Source organism: Parambassis ranga, chromosome 17, assembly GCF_900634625.1.
Source record: "Parambassis ranga chromosome 17, fParRan2.1, whole genome shotgun sequence".
Taxonomy (NCBI): Eukaryota; Metazoa; Chordata; class Actinopteri; family Ambassidae; genus Parambassis; species Parambassis ranga.
The window spans coordinates 6,439-17,397 of NC_041037.1; the positions used below are offsets into that span (position 1 = coordinate 6,439).

General features: G+C 43.7%; 1 long non-coding RNA gene across 3 annotated transcripts; it reads right to left on the reverse strand.

Annotated features, from left to right (window-relative positions):
• Positions 1 to 1,692: 1,692 nt before the first annotated feature.
• LOC114450067 (uncharacterized) lies at positions 1,693 to 8,238 on the reverse strand. Of its 3 annotated transcripts, XR_003672031.1 has the most exons (12): positions 8,205 to 8,238; positions 7,840 to 7,883; positions 7,709 to 7,760; positions 7,593 to 7,628; positions 7,465 to 7,507; positions 7,267 to 7,391; positions 7,130 to 7,177; positions 6,938 to 7,053; positions 5,026 to 5,100; positions 4,543 to 4,642; positions 1,800 to 1,860; positions 1,693 to 1,718 (listed from the first exon to the last, which is right to left on the reverse strand). It is a non-coding gene; the product is annotated as an uncharacterized LOC114450067 (long non-coding RNA). The 3 variants fall into 3 exon arrangements; XR_003672030.1 differs by lacking the exon at positions 5,026 to 5,100; XR_003672032.1 differs by lacking the exon at positions 5,026 to 5,100 and having other exon boundaries at positions 7,714 to 7,760; positions 8,205 to 8,228.
• Positions 8,239 to 10,959: the final 2,721 nt, after the last annotated feature.

Here is a 10,959-nt window from a genome sequence, read left to right on the forward strand (position 1 = left end):
CTTTTCTCAGTCCTGGGTCCAAATAGCAAATATTAACGGGGGCATGATCAGAGACTAAAAAAAAGTCAATTCGGGAGTATGATTTGTAGAATTAGAAAAACATGAATAAGATAAGTATTAGGGTTTCTCTCTCTCCAATATCTAATCCCTCTACTCTTACTATGAGATCTGTCTAATTTTGTGGATCTATCTTTAGATGGGTCCAAAGTACAATTAAAATCACCTGCAATTATATACTGACCATAGAGAGACGAAAGGTTAAAAAACAGACTACTGAAAAAATCTGGGTCGTCATTATTTGGGCGTAAATATTTACCACACAAGAGGTTCCGTCAGAAGTTTGGCTTGAACTATTAAATATCTACCTGCCCTATCTGCTATTATCTTATCAATATTCAATGGGACTGATTTATGAATAAGAATCATAACGCCTCTTGCTTGAGAGTTAAAAGGGGCTGATAGAACATTGCCTTGCCACCTCCTCCTAACCCTTATTTCCTGACCTGATGCCAGGTGAGTTTCCTGAAGATAGACAATTTTGGAATTTATAGACTTCAACCTCTGCATCCCCTGCTTTACCTTTTAAGCTTTTGCAACCCTCTGCAATTCCAAGAGGTAATCACAAGATCTAATTCGAGGCGTTCTATATACTGACTCGTTCTGTTCTAACATTACTCACTGATACAGTGGTCAGCAGCACTGGGGCCCCACAAGGGACAGTCCTGTCTCCCTTCCTCTTCACGCTCTACACCTCTGACTTCAGCTACCCACACAGTAGTGGGATGTATCAGCAAAGGTGGAGAGTCTGAGTACAGGACTGTGGTTGACAGCTTTGTTACATGGTGCGAGCAGAACCATCTGCTGCTCCATGTGGCAAAGACAAGGAGCTGGTTGTGGACCTGAGGAGGACCAAGACACTCGCGGCTCCAGTTTCCATCGGTGGACAGAGTGTGGACATTGTGGAGGATTACAAATACCTGGGAGTGCCGCCTCTCAATAAACTGATCAGAAGGGTGCAGTGTCAGACAGAAGGATGCTGTCTGAGCTGCAGGGATCCTGGAGAACAGCTTCCATCCTCTCCACCACATGCTGCTGAAGTGCAGGAGTACGTTCAGTGCCAGACTGATCCCTCCCAAATGCACCACTGAGCGCCACAGGAGGTCCTTCCTTCCTGTGGCCATCAAACTGTACAACTCCTCCCTCTGAGATCAGATCTAACACTGTCTTGTAATCTTATCCATATTGGATTTATTTAGACAAGATTTTACTGCACACAGTACAAGTACTATATATGACTTCAGTCTTCACTTGCCAGGATTTTACTTGAATGTTTATTAATGTTTAGAATTTATTAGGTTTTATTTTTATCTTACGCTTATTACTTTACCTTATTTATATTTCTAACCTGTCTTTTTGAGTATACATGGAGCACCTGGAATAAAAGCAATTTCCCCCTGGGATCAATGAAGTATTTCTGATTCTGATTCTGAAGTTGACCTGGAAAAATATGGACTATGTCTGCACACGAGGAAGTAGTACTGACCCGCTCAGAGGACACAGTGGTTCAAAGTAACGACACTGATGTACAATCAAAATCTCTAACTACTGAGCGCTAACTGGAAACACAACACTCACACCAGGACAAACCATCACCTGATCGACAGCTGCTGTGGCTCCTCACACCGGGGCCAGGGCTAGGGCCGGGCCAGGACCAGGGACTACGGCATAAACACAACAAGACATAAACTTTAGAACTTCCAAATCTGTCCGACTACACAACATACAGAAAAAACACATACCTGCAGTCTTGCTTACATTTCCACCATTTCTGTTCATCTCCGTCATCTCCTTCTCCTTAGCCTACATAAAAAACACATTCAGTTCAATTCTGTTTCAATTCAACAGCACGTCTCACAATCTCAACCGTCTCAAAGCACTTCACACACCCAGAGCCTCAACCCCTCAGCTACAGCGACAAGAAACACTCCCTTACATATGTGTCAAAAACAGTCCATTCCATTCCACATATTATACACTCAGGGACACATTTTACACAATAACTTACTTTTAGTATATACTTGTAGATTACTCCCAGCTCACAGAGCCCACGAAAAGAGGAATTGAACAAAATTAGACTACAGTGATCCCTCATAGACCATTATCAACCAATCAGGATGCAAGAACGAAACAGGACACAGACTACGTGCTGCTAAAAAACATGCAACACTGCACAAAACAAAATCCACATGACGACCGCAGGCTGTGAAACACACTAATCATCCACTCAACTCGAAACACCGGCACAGATGTTCATTACATTGATTCAATATGAGCAACGCTGCAGACATGAGAGGACCGTCACTGACTCCCTCCATATGCAACAGTTCATAGCTAAGGAGCGCTGTGTCCAAGCATATCGTTTAATGTCACTTAATAATATTCAGGCAGAGATCCGCATTTGATCCACTTAAATGAGCTGTTCAGATCCTCGGGTTTCACCAACAAATGGAAAATAGCCCTTTGTCTAACTCTGGCATATTTATACATTTGTTATTTAATATGCACTGTCCCTGAAATAAATTAATACATAAATAAATCGATAAATAAACAAATCGACAAACAAAGGCCGCTCATAAGCCTGAGCCAACATACAAAGTCAAGCGTGCCTTTCATTCAGGACTCAAGGTCCAAAGGTTTGGAGGAAAAAAGGGCCAGATTAAAGCAAGAGATTGAAGATTAAAGCAAAGCATCTGCAGAATTTCCTTCAAGAGAGCCAGATTGTGACCTTCATGTTGACGTCCACTGAGTTGATGTGTTCTGTGAACCGTTCCGATTCATGGGTCTTTAACCCAGGTATCAACAGGAACTCTTCTCTCCACTTCTTCTATGTACAGATTAGCCACAAATGGAGACAGGTGATCCCATTGTACTGGAAGCAAGTGCTGTTCGGGCAGAGGTCCGGCAGGTCGCAACATGAGGTTGGTTCTTTCCTTCGGTGTGCCATCTCTTTGGCTTCTGAGGTAGGGATGCAGGTCACTGTGTGATTCTTTATTTTGCATCCTTGTTAGTTACAGGTGTCAAATGAAACCCGTGGTGTTTTCCCCTGAAGTCCGAGCTGACGATACTGCAAGCCCAATATGACACAGCCAGACTCACCGGGCATACATTTACACATTCCAATGGCAGCTTCGACAGAAACCCACAAATCTGAAATATGAGCAGGTTCTGTACTGGCCCAGCTCGATGCAGCTGTTCGCCACGTCTGTCCAGATAAGAAGGACCTCTGTGAGCACCTGCTGGGGTAACCCCACTGGAAAAGAGAGGGGGCTATACCCCGGATGAAGGAGTAGCATCGCCTCCTGAGAGAACTCCTGGAACATGTTGAGGCAAATGCCAATGACCTGCTACTTGAGCAACAATGTGAGGTGGCTGAGTAAAGGAAATGCACTGGTCCCGAGTCAGAGAGCAACACAGCTTTCGCTTTATCTGCACGATGAGCACAAGACCAAAATGGCTGCCTTTTTGACGGACGTTACGTCACATCACGTCATAATGAGCTTCATTTAAAGCTGCAGTCGGTGTTCGCTCTTTCAAGAGGAGGCTGGACCTCCTAAAGTCTTCAGGGAGAATGTGAGCACATCACAAAACTACAAGCTGATTGGAAACTTCACCAAAAAGTTCAACACTTTCTGCCACTGGCAGCAGCTCCTCCTCCTAATCCAGAATCCTTTCCTCATCGGACAAGTCCACGAATTTTCACAAGAGCTGACTCATGCAGGACACCTACAGCTTCGATCATTCATCTGCAAGGAAATGCTGCATTAAGAGAGCATTTTGAGGCAACTGACCCTGCTTCTGGCCGTAGTCTGTTCCCTGGTTCCACCAGTACACCAAAGTAGCCCCAATACTACTCAAACTCAAGTTAACTTTAGGATCTTTGGATTGCAACTTTTTTGGTCAGGCTCTTTTTGGCACAATGTTCATCTTCAGTCCAACGCAATTTAAACATCAGGTCAAATCGGCCTGTAATTGCTACATGCCTCTGTGCAGACAAGCATACAAAAAACAAACAACATTCGTACAATTATCGATGCTACTTTCATGCACAAAACTTGCAGTGTCCAACTTATCTGACATACTTCTACCACATGACGGCATTCCTGCGAGGCTACAGTGGCTATCTGAGTACATACAAACTAGCCTACAACACCCTTACACAACTAATTAATCTGGCAAAGTAAAGCACAACAACATGTCTTGCACAAGATACAAATTCTGAAAACTTTCCTTTCACATCACCCAAAAACACTCCATCTTCTACACTGCAGAGCACGCTAGCATGCCGGTTCGGCCTACAGTGCTCGACGACCAAGAGTGTGAGGGTTTCTTCACATTAAAGGGACTTTCTATCTGGGGGTGAGGCTCTGGGTTTCTTTAAAACAACTTTTCACGCACAACATGCTACACAAATAACATTTTACATGATTACGTCGATGCCACTAATGCCATTACCTCAATAAAACCAATAATAATGTCAACGACCTTTACCAGAACCCCTCCTGCTGACGGGAAGACAGGACAACTCTAGCCGTCTCACAGGTCCAGACTGCGGTTCTGCATCGACATCTGACGACACGCGGGCCTGTGGACACAGTGAAACAAAATCAGCTTCGCCGTCGTACCTCTTTGGAATAACATCTGTCAAAGGATTCATCAAGTGTTTGGCTTTCCATGGCAGGCAATACATCATGTATTTAACTGATGAACACACAATGCATTTCAAACATTTAGCATTTTGGAGACGTCAGCGTGGCTGGACTGCACCCGCTGGCATGACTGTTACGACGAGCAATGGCACAGATTTTTTTTCAAATGCAGATTGTATGTAATGACTGTAACTTCATGGCATGATTCACACACTCAAAACGTGCGTTCAACCTCTAATGACACATCTTGCTTGTACGTTTTAAAGCCACCGCCAACAAACACACAACATTGTGTGGGACAATTTATCGACTACAATACCAAGGCTTTGACATTAAGGGGAAACCAGGGCACTGTTTGGCAGGACACAACCGCCCACTCCAGATCCTCCAGTCCCTGTGTAAAACACACAAAAATATAACACCTGCAATTGTGTAAACTTCAAATCTGTCTTTATCAAAACACATTCCAATGTTCCAAACTCACAAATATGAGCAAACCACAAAAACTTCCATCAACAACTTTTATTCAGTCATTTCACAACATGGCATTGACAAAAATAAACAAAAGGTCGCAGGCCGGAACGCAGCGATGCCGGGGAGTGACGTCACCGGACCATCTGGAAGACAAGAGACAAACATGTCAGTGAATCGCCAACTCAAACGCACACTGCATTTCAAAATACACTTCGCTTGCAAGCTCCACTTACCATTCCTCGTCAACGGCGCGCCCCGATTGTCGAACGTGTCGTGCTCATTTCTGCAAAGGCAAATTCTGGACACGGCTGTATTGACTGAAATGGATCCATTACAAAAAGCATGTTTGGGTTTGTGGTGACGCAAGTCTGGCCAAAACTGTCCAGGTCAAGACCACCCCTCCGGTACAGAAGACCATTATTAAACAAGGTTAACATGACAATGACAAACAGGATTAAAGGGTTAGGGTTAGGGGTTAGGACACTTCCAGTACACGCTGTGGAAATGTGGAATACATATTTATTGACAAAAAAAACAAGCAGGTCAACTTTTGTCCCCCAGCTCAGATTCTGGCCTTTGCTCCACCCCCCACCACCACAGTGTTAGGTGGAGTTGGGGTGGCAGTGGGTACCTGACAGATAAGCAACAGAAACGGAGAGAAAAAGCACAGGTTTCTGGAATGACGTGACCATGCGATGCAATGCCACCACAAAACGCAAGGGGTGGGACCAGAAAAGGATCTTTGTCCTTTTCAAGCACTGACCCCACCTCTCACCTGTCCAGGTGAAAGGCAGCACAAAACCTTTGTTGACAACCCAGCAGCAATTTGCCACACCATGACACACATTATTCATTATTCATTCATTTCCCACATTTCCCCCATCATTGGTATAAAGGGACCGTTCTGAAAGTGCTGAAATTCCAAAAAAAACCAGCACCCCAGCACATTTGAATATCATGTTGGTCACAGAACCCATACTTGCATTTCCACAATTCCCTTGTGCAAGTACTTGATTAAAACATTGCAGTGACATTGTTGGTTTGAAATGCCACTGATTGATTTCCCAGTTGTCCACAGCTTTGATCCGGGTTTGAATGTGTTTGCTGATAGCATTGCTCATTTGTTGTTGCAACTGTGCGTTTTTCCATCCTTGCTCTTTACTTTAGCAGTCATGTGCTGCTCTGTTCCAACACCGAGTATGTTTGTATTTCATTTGTTCACAATGTCTCCTTGCTGTAACCGTTTCCATGCATATGTTACATTGAGAAATCCTTGGTGCCTGTTGTGCGACACATTTGGCGTTCCTTGCTCCTTTTTTGGTTGTTGTGTGTGCTCTTAGTCCCGGTCAAGTCACCCAAACCACACCTCAACCCCCACAAAACTAATCGACTAATCCACAAGCTCAACTCCAACTAACAACATGCCGGCATTCTAGGATCTAAGCTACAACATCCACAACCTTGACCCTACATTGCACAACACAATACCACCCAGACCCTCAGTCAGTCAAACAGTCAGGGCACGTTGGTGCACGCCGAATCCATCCGGAGCCAAAGTCTTGGTGAGATTTCCAACTCGGAGAGTCGTTTGAAATCCTGTCCATTGGGGTTCCGGAGACAGGGCAAAACGCTCTACTTGAGTGTTCGGCCAAACCTAAAACAAGTCTTCTGACATTTCAAAACAATTTCTGCATTTAAAAAAAACCACCAGAAAAACACAAGTTAAATACCTACAGTTTCACAAGGTTTTACATTACCTCCACATCTGCAATAGACTGTTGGTGCGGTCTGAGAGAGAACACTAAAGCAATTACTGTACACCACGCTGACAGGCAGAGGCGACGACGCGCAGATGCTTCAAGGTGCTCTTCATCTGCGGAGGAGAGGACAGACCATATTAGGACAGTAACCTTCCTTTGGTTAATTGCCATTGGTGACAATCATCGCACCTGGTTGAACTGCAGAGGCCACCGAGTCCTTCAGCATTTCTTCGAGGCCTACGGGGACAAAGCGGTCACAAAGCAAATACTGTAAGTAAGCTGCTGGGGTAGGATGCGTTACCATGACTTGCAGACTGAATACCTACACATCCAGGCTTCTAAAGTCAAACAGCAGTATCGCACCCATCTTCACACTGATGTACTACGATGAGTTGCAGACACATCACCTCACCGGCAGAAATCCACCCTTCGGTGTGATGAATCGGTGGTCCTGTGAAGAAAAAAAGTGCTAAGGAATAATGTTCACTGAAAGGACGTGTTAAGATGACTAGCAAACACGCTACCTTACTGCAGAAATCCAGCCTTCGAGGCGACAAATCAGTGGTCCTGTGAAGCAAAAAATAAAAACATCACAGCAGCATGGTGAGTGTCTTCACTGGCAGGATGTGTTAACAAGTTGCGGACATATTACCTCACTTGCAGACATCCGGGTGTCCGCTCGGCGGTTCTGCCGAACAACAAAAATCAGACTGGTAAGCAAGCGTCTTCGCTGGAAAGATGTGTTAACATGAGTTGCAAATATACTACCGTACTCGCAGGAATTCCACCTCTCAGGTGACGAATCAGTGGTCCTGTGCAGCTAAAAACATAATAAAACACAGTGGTAAGCAAGCATCTTCACTGGAAGGATGTGTTATGATGACTTGCAAACACACTACCTTAATCCCAGAAATCCGGCCTTCCGGGTGACGAATCTCTGCTCCTGCAAAGAAAAAGAGTCACAGCAGCATGGTAAGTGTCTTCACTGGCAGGATGTGTTAACAAGTTGCGGACATATTACCTCACTTGCAGACATCCAGGTGTCCACTCAGCGGTTCTGTGGAACAATAAAGTCAGAGTGGTAAGCAAGCATCTTCACAGGCATGCTCACTAGCATGTGTAGAGAACAGTTGCAGACACGTTACCTTCCCTGCAGAAATCCGGCCTTCCAGGTGACGAATCTCTGCTCCTGCAAAGCAAAAGAGCCACAACAGTATGGTAAGTGTCTTCACTGGCAGGATGTATTCAGTTGCAGACATATTACCTCACTTGCAGACATCCAGGTGTCCACTCAGCGGGTCTGCGGAACAATAAAGTCAGAGTGGTAAGCAAGCATCTTCACAGGCATGCTCACTAGCATGTGTAGAGAACAGTTGCAGACACGTTACCTTCCCTGCAGAAATCTGGCCTTCCAGGTGACATCAGCGGTTCTGTGAAGAACAAAACAGCCATGAACGCACTCATATTTCCTCCAACAACCAAAAAGCCCATGATAAAAAGCACCCATAGTGGCTATGCTACCTAGCTGCCTACATCAAAGTGAAAAGTGACCCTACACTTTCGGCTACCGGCTCGTCCTAAGTTTGAATTAGACTTTCTTTACGCGCTCCAAGGCCACACCTTTTTTTAGGAAGCATAGTTTGTTCTAAGAATTTACTTTTGTACGCTACAACTACTTGACATATTTACAGTTAAAGGGAACACTGACACTTCATATTCTATTTCATTTGCTGCCTAGTTTAGACACCGACACTTTAATCTGTCTCACTTCTATTAACTACTCTTGCTGTTGATGAAGATTCTCCAAATTAACCTAAAGGACTATTTTTCTTACGCTCTGTTAAAACACTAATGACGCACGTGCTACTTAACGAACTCGTTTTGCCACCATATAAGGTGATATACGCAACATCTAAACTTCACTTTCAAGACGCCAGGTTTGGGCCATTAATTCTAGCCTCTACACTACCGCTTTGACTAGTTTGCCTGGAATCCTGTCCTATTTATTACACTAAACAACTACTCTGGGCATTTTACACCAAACAACTCCACAAGACCAACAACTAGCCCATCGTCAACAACCCACCTACAACCATCACAACAAACCAAATGCCCAGCACCAAGAGCTCCTACAATACTAGCTACCAGCTAACATAACGTCTGCATCCCTAATGTTACTTATAATAACTACTAACTCTCTCCTACCCTACTTAGCCATTAAAGTTATATATATTATAAATTTGATCTACTATTAAATAAGGTCTAGGCCATGTTTTCCTGACGTCCTTTTCTTACTATGCTGCTAGCACGTGGTAACGAAGCGCAGACTTTAAACGCCTACTTAATCACATCATTACACAACATTATTGGATTTTTGGCTAGATAACGACGAATGTTTGTCCTATTTTATATGCTTCCTGTCACAGCGCCTAATGGTTAAATTTAACTCCTACCTCTCCTACATTGTCCTATTTTATATGCTTCCTGTCACAACGCCTAATGGTTTAATTTAACTCCTACCTCTCCTACATTGTCCTATTTTATATGCTTCCTGTCACAACGCCTAATGGTTTAATTTAACTCCTACCTCTCCTACATTGTCCTATTTTATATGCTTCCTGTCACAACGCCTAATGGTTTAATTTAGTCTCTCCTACACTGTCATTCGTTTGCTTATTCTGCCCTACATTGTCCTATTTCCAAGCTAACGCCTCCCAAAGCTCCTACATCAGTTCAGGAGCACCCGTCCTGCAGACGTATTAAACGCCTGTCTCCCCATCTCCTCAGAAATGGACTTCAAGTTTCCACAACAATTGCTGATTGATTGGAACATTGCTGTGACGCTGCTCGTCGTCATGTTGACATGGCACACGCTGAGTGTTTGATCCAGAAGGTTTGTCCAGGTTCTGATGCAGTTGCTGAAAGCGTGGATCATTTTTTCTTCTCGTCTTCAACTCTTCAGAGATCCCCACAATGCTTCTTCCTTTAAGGAGTCATGAGCTGTTCCGTTCAATGCAAAGTTGATCCATTTCTTTTGATTTTCTGTCCACGTGGATTCATTTGTCACGTGTGCTTTGCTGTCACCATTTTCATTTCAGCATTTCAAAACTGGTCAAGGCTGCTAGTGTTGTAGCATCACACTATTCATTCCCCCTTTGGGTGTTGACCATTCACAGTCAACAAAAAAAAACCACCAATCAAATCCAATCCATCAAACCAATCCAATCCACCAAAAACCACAGTAACACATGGTAAAACACAACAAACCCACAACACAGAACCACCACAACAACAACAACACTAACCAGATGCCGGCATCCACACACCCCCTAAACAACAACCTCCTACACACCTGTCATCCCTAAACACTAATTTAATCTTACTTAATCCTACCTTAACGCTCTAATACTAATTTTATATTATATATAAATCTATATATTATAGTTATTATAGTTAAGGACCCTGACTCTATTTAAACATCTATTTTATATTTTTATTGAGCCTATTTTAGTCGTCTACTGACATAATAATTTAGGTTAACCTAATTTCTTTGTCGCACCTTTCCACTACGAACACTACTTTTGATTTATTTATCTATGTAGTCTTACTTATCTATGTATCTTAGTTTATGTATCTATGTTAATTTATTTAATTAGACTATGAATAATATAATTTTTATCACTACACTACTGCCTGCGTGAGGGGAGAAAATATGAGGTGAAAAAAACCATGCCATACAGAAATAACAAGAAAACCGATGACCTGACACAGCGGGACATGAAGACGTCTCCTCAGACCACAGGCGGGGCCTGGCTGGTGGATGACCAGGTGCAGGCAGAGGCACTGGAGACGCTGGTGCTGTGATGTGGTCGTCAGCTGAGGAGGACAAGATGGACCATGTTTAACACCAAATATAACACATGATCTGCAATGCAGAGTTAAAACACTGCAGACATGAGGGCAACACGAGTAAAACCAAACGCTGATGGAAGTACTCGCAGTTGAGGACCAGGCCGAGT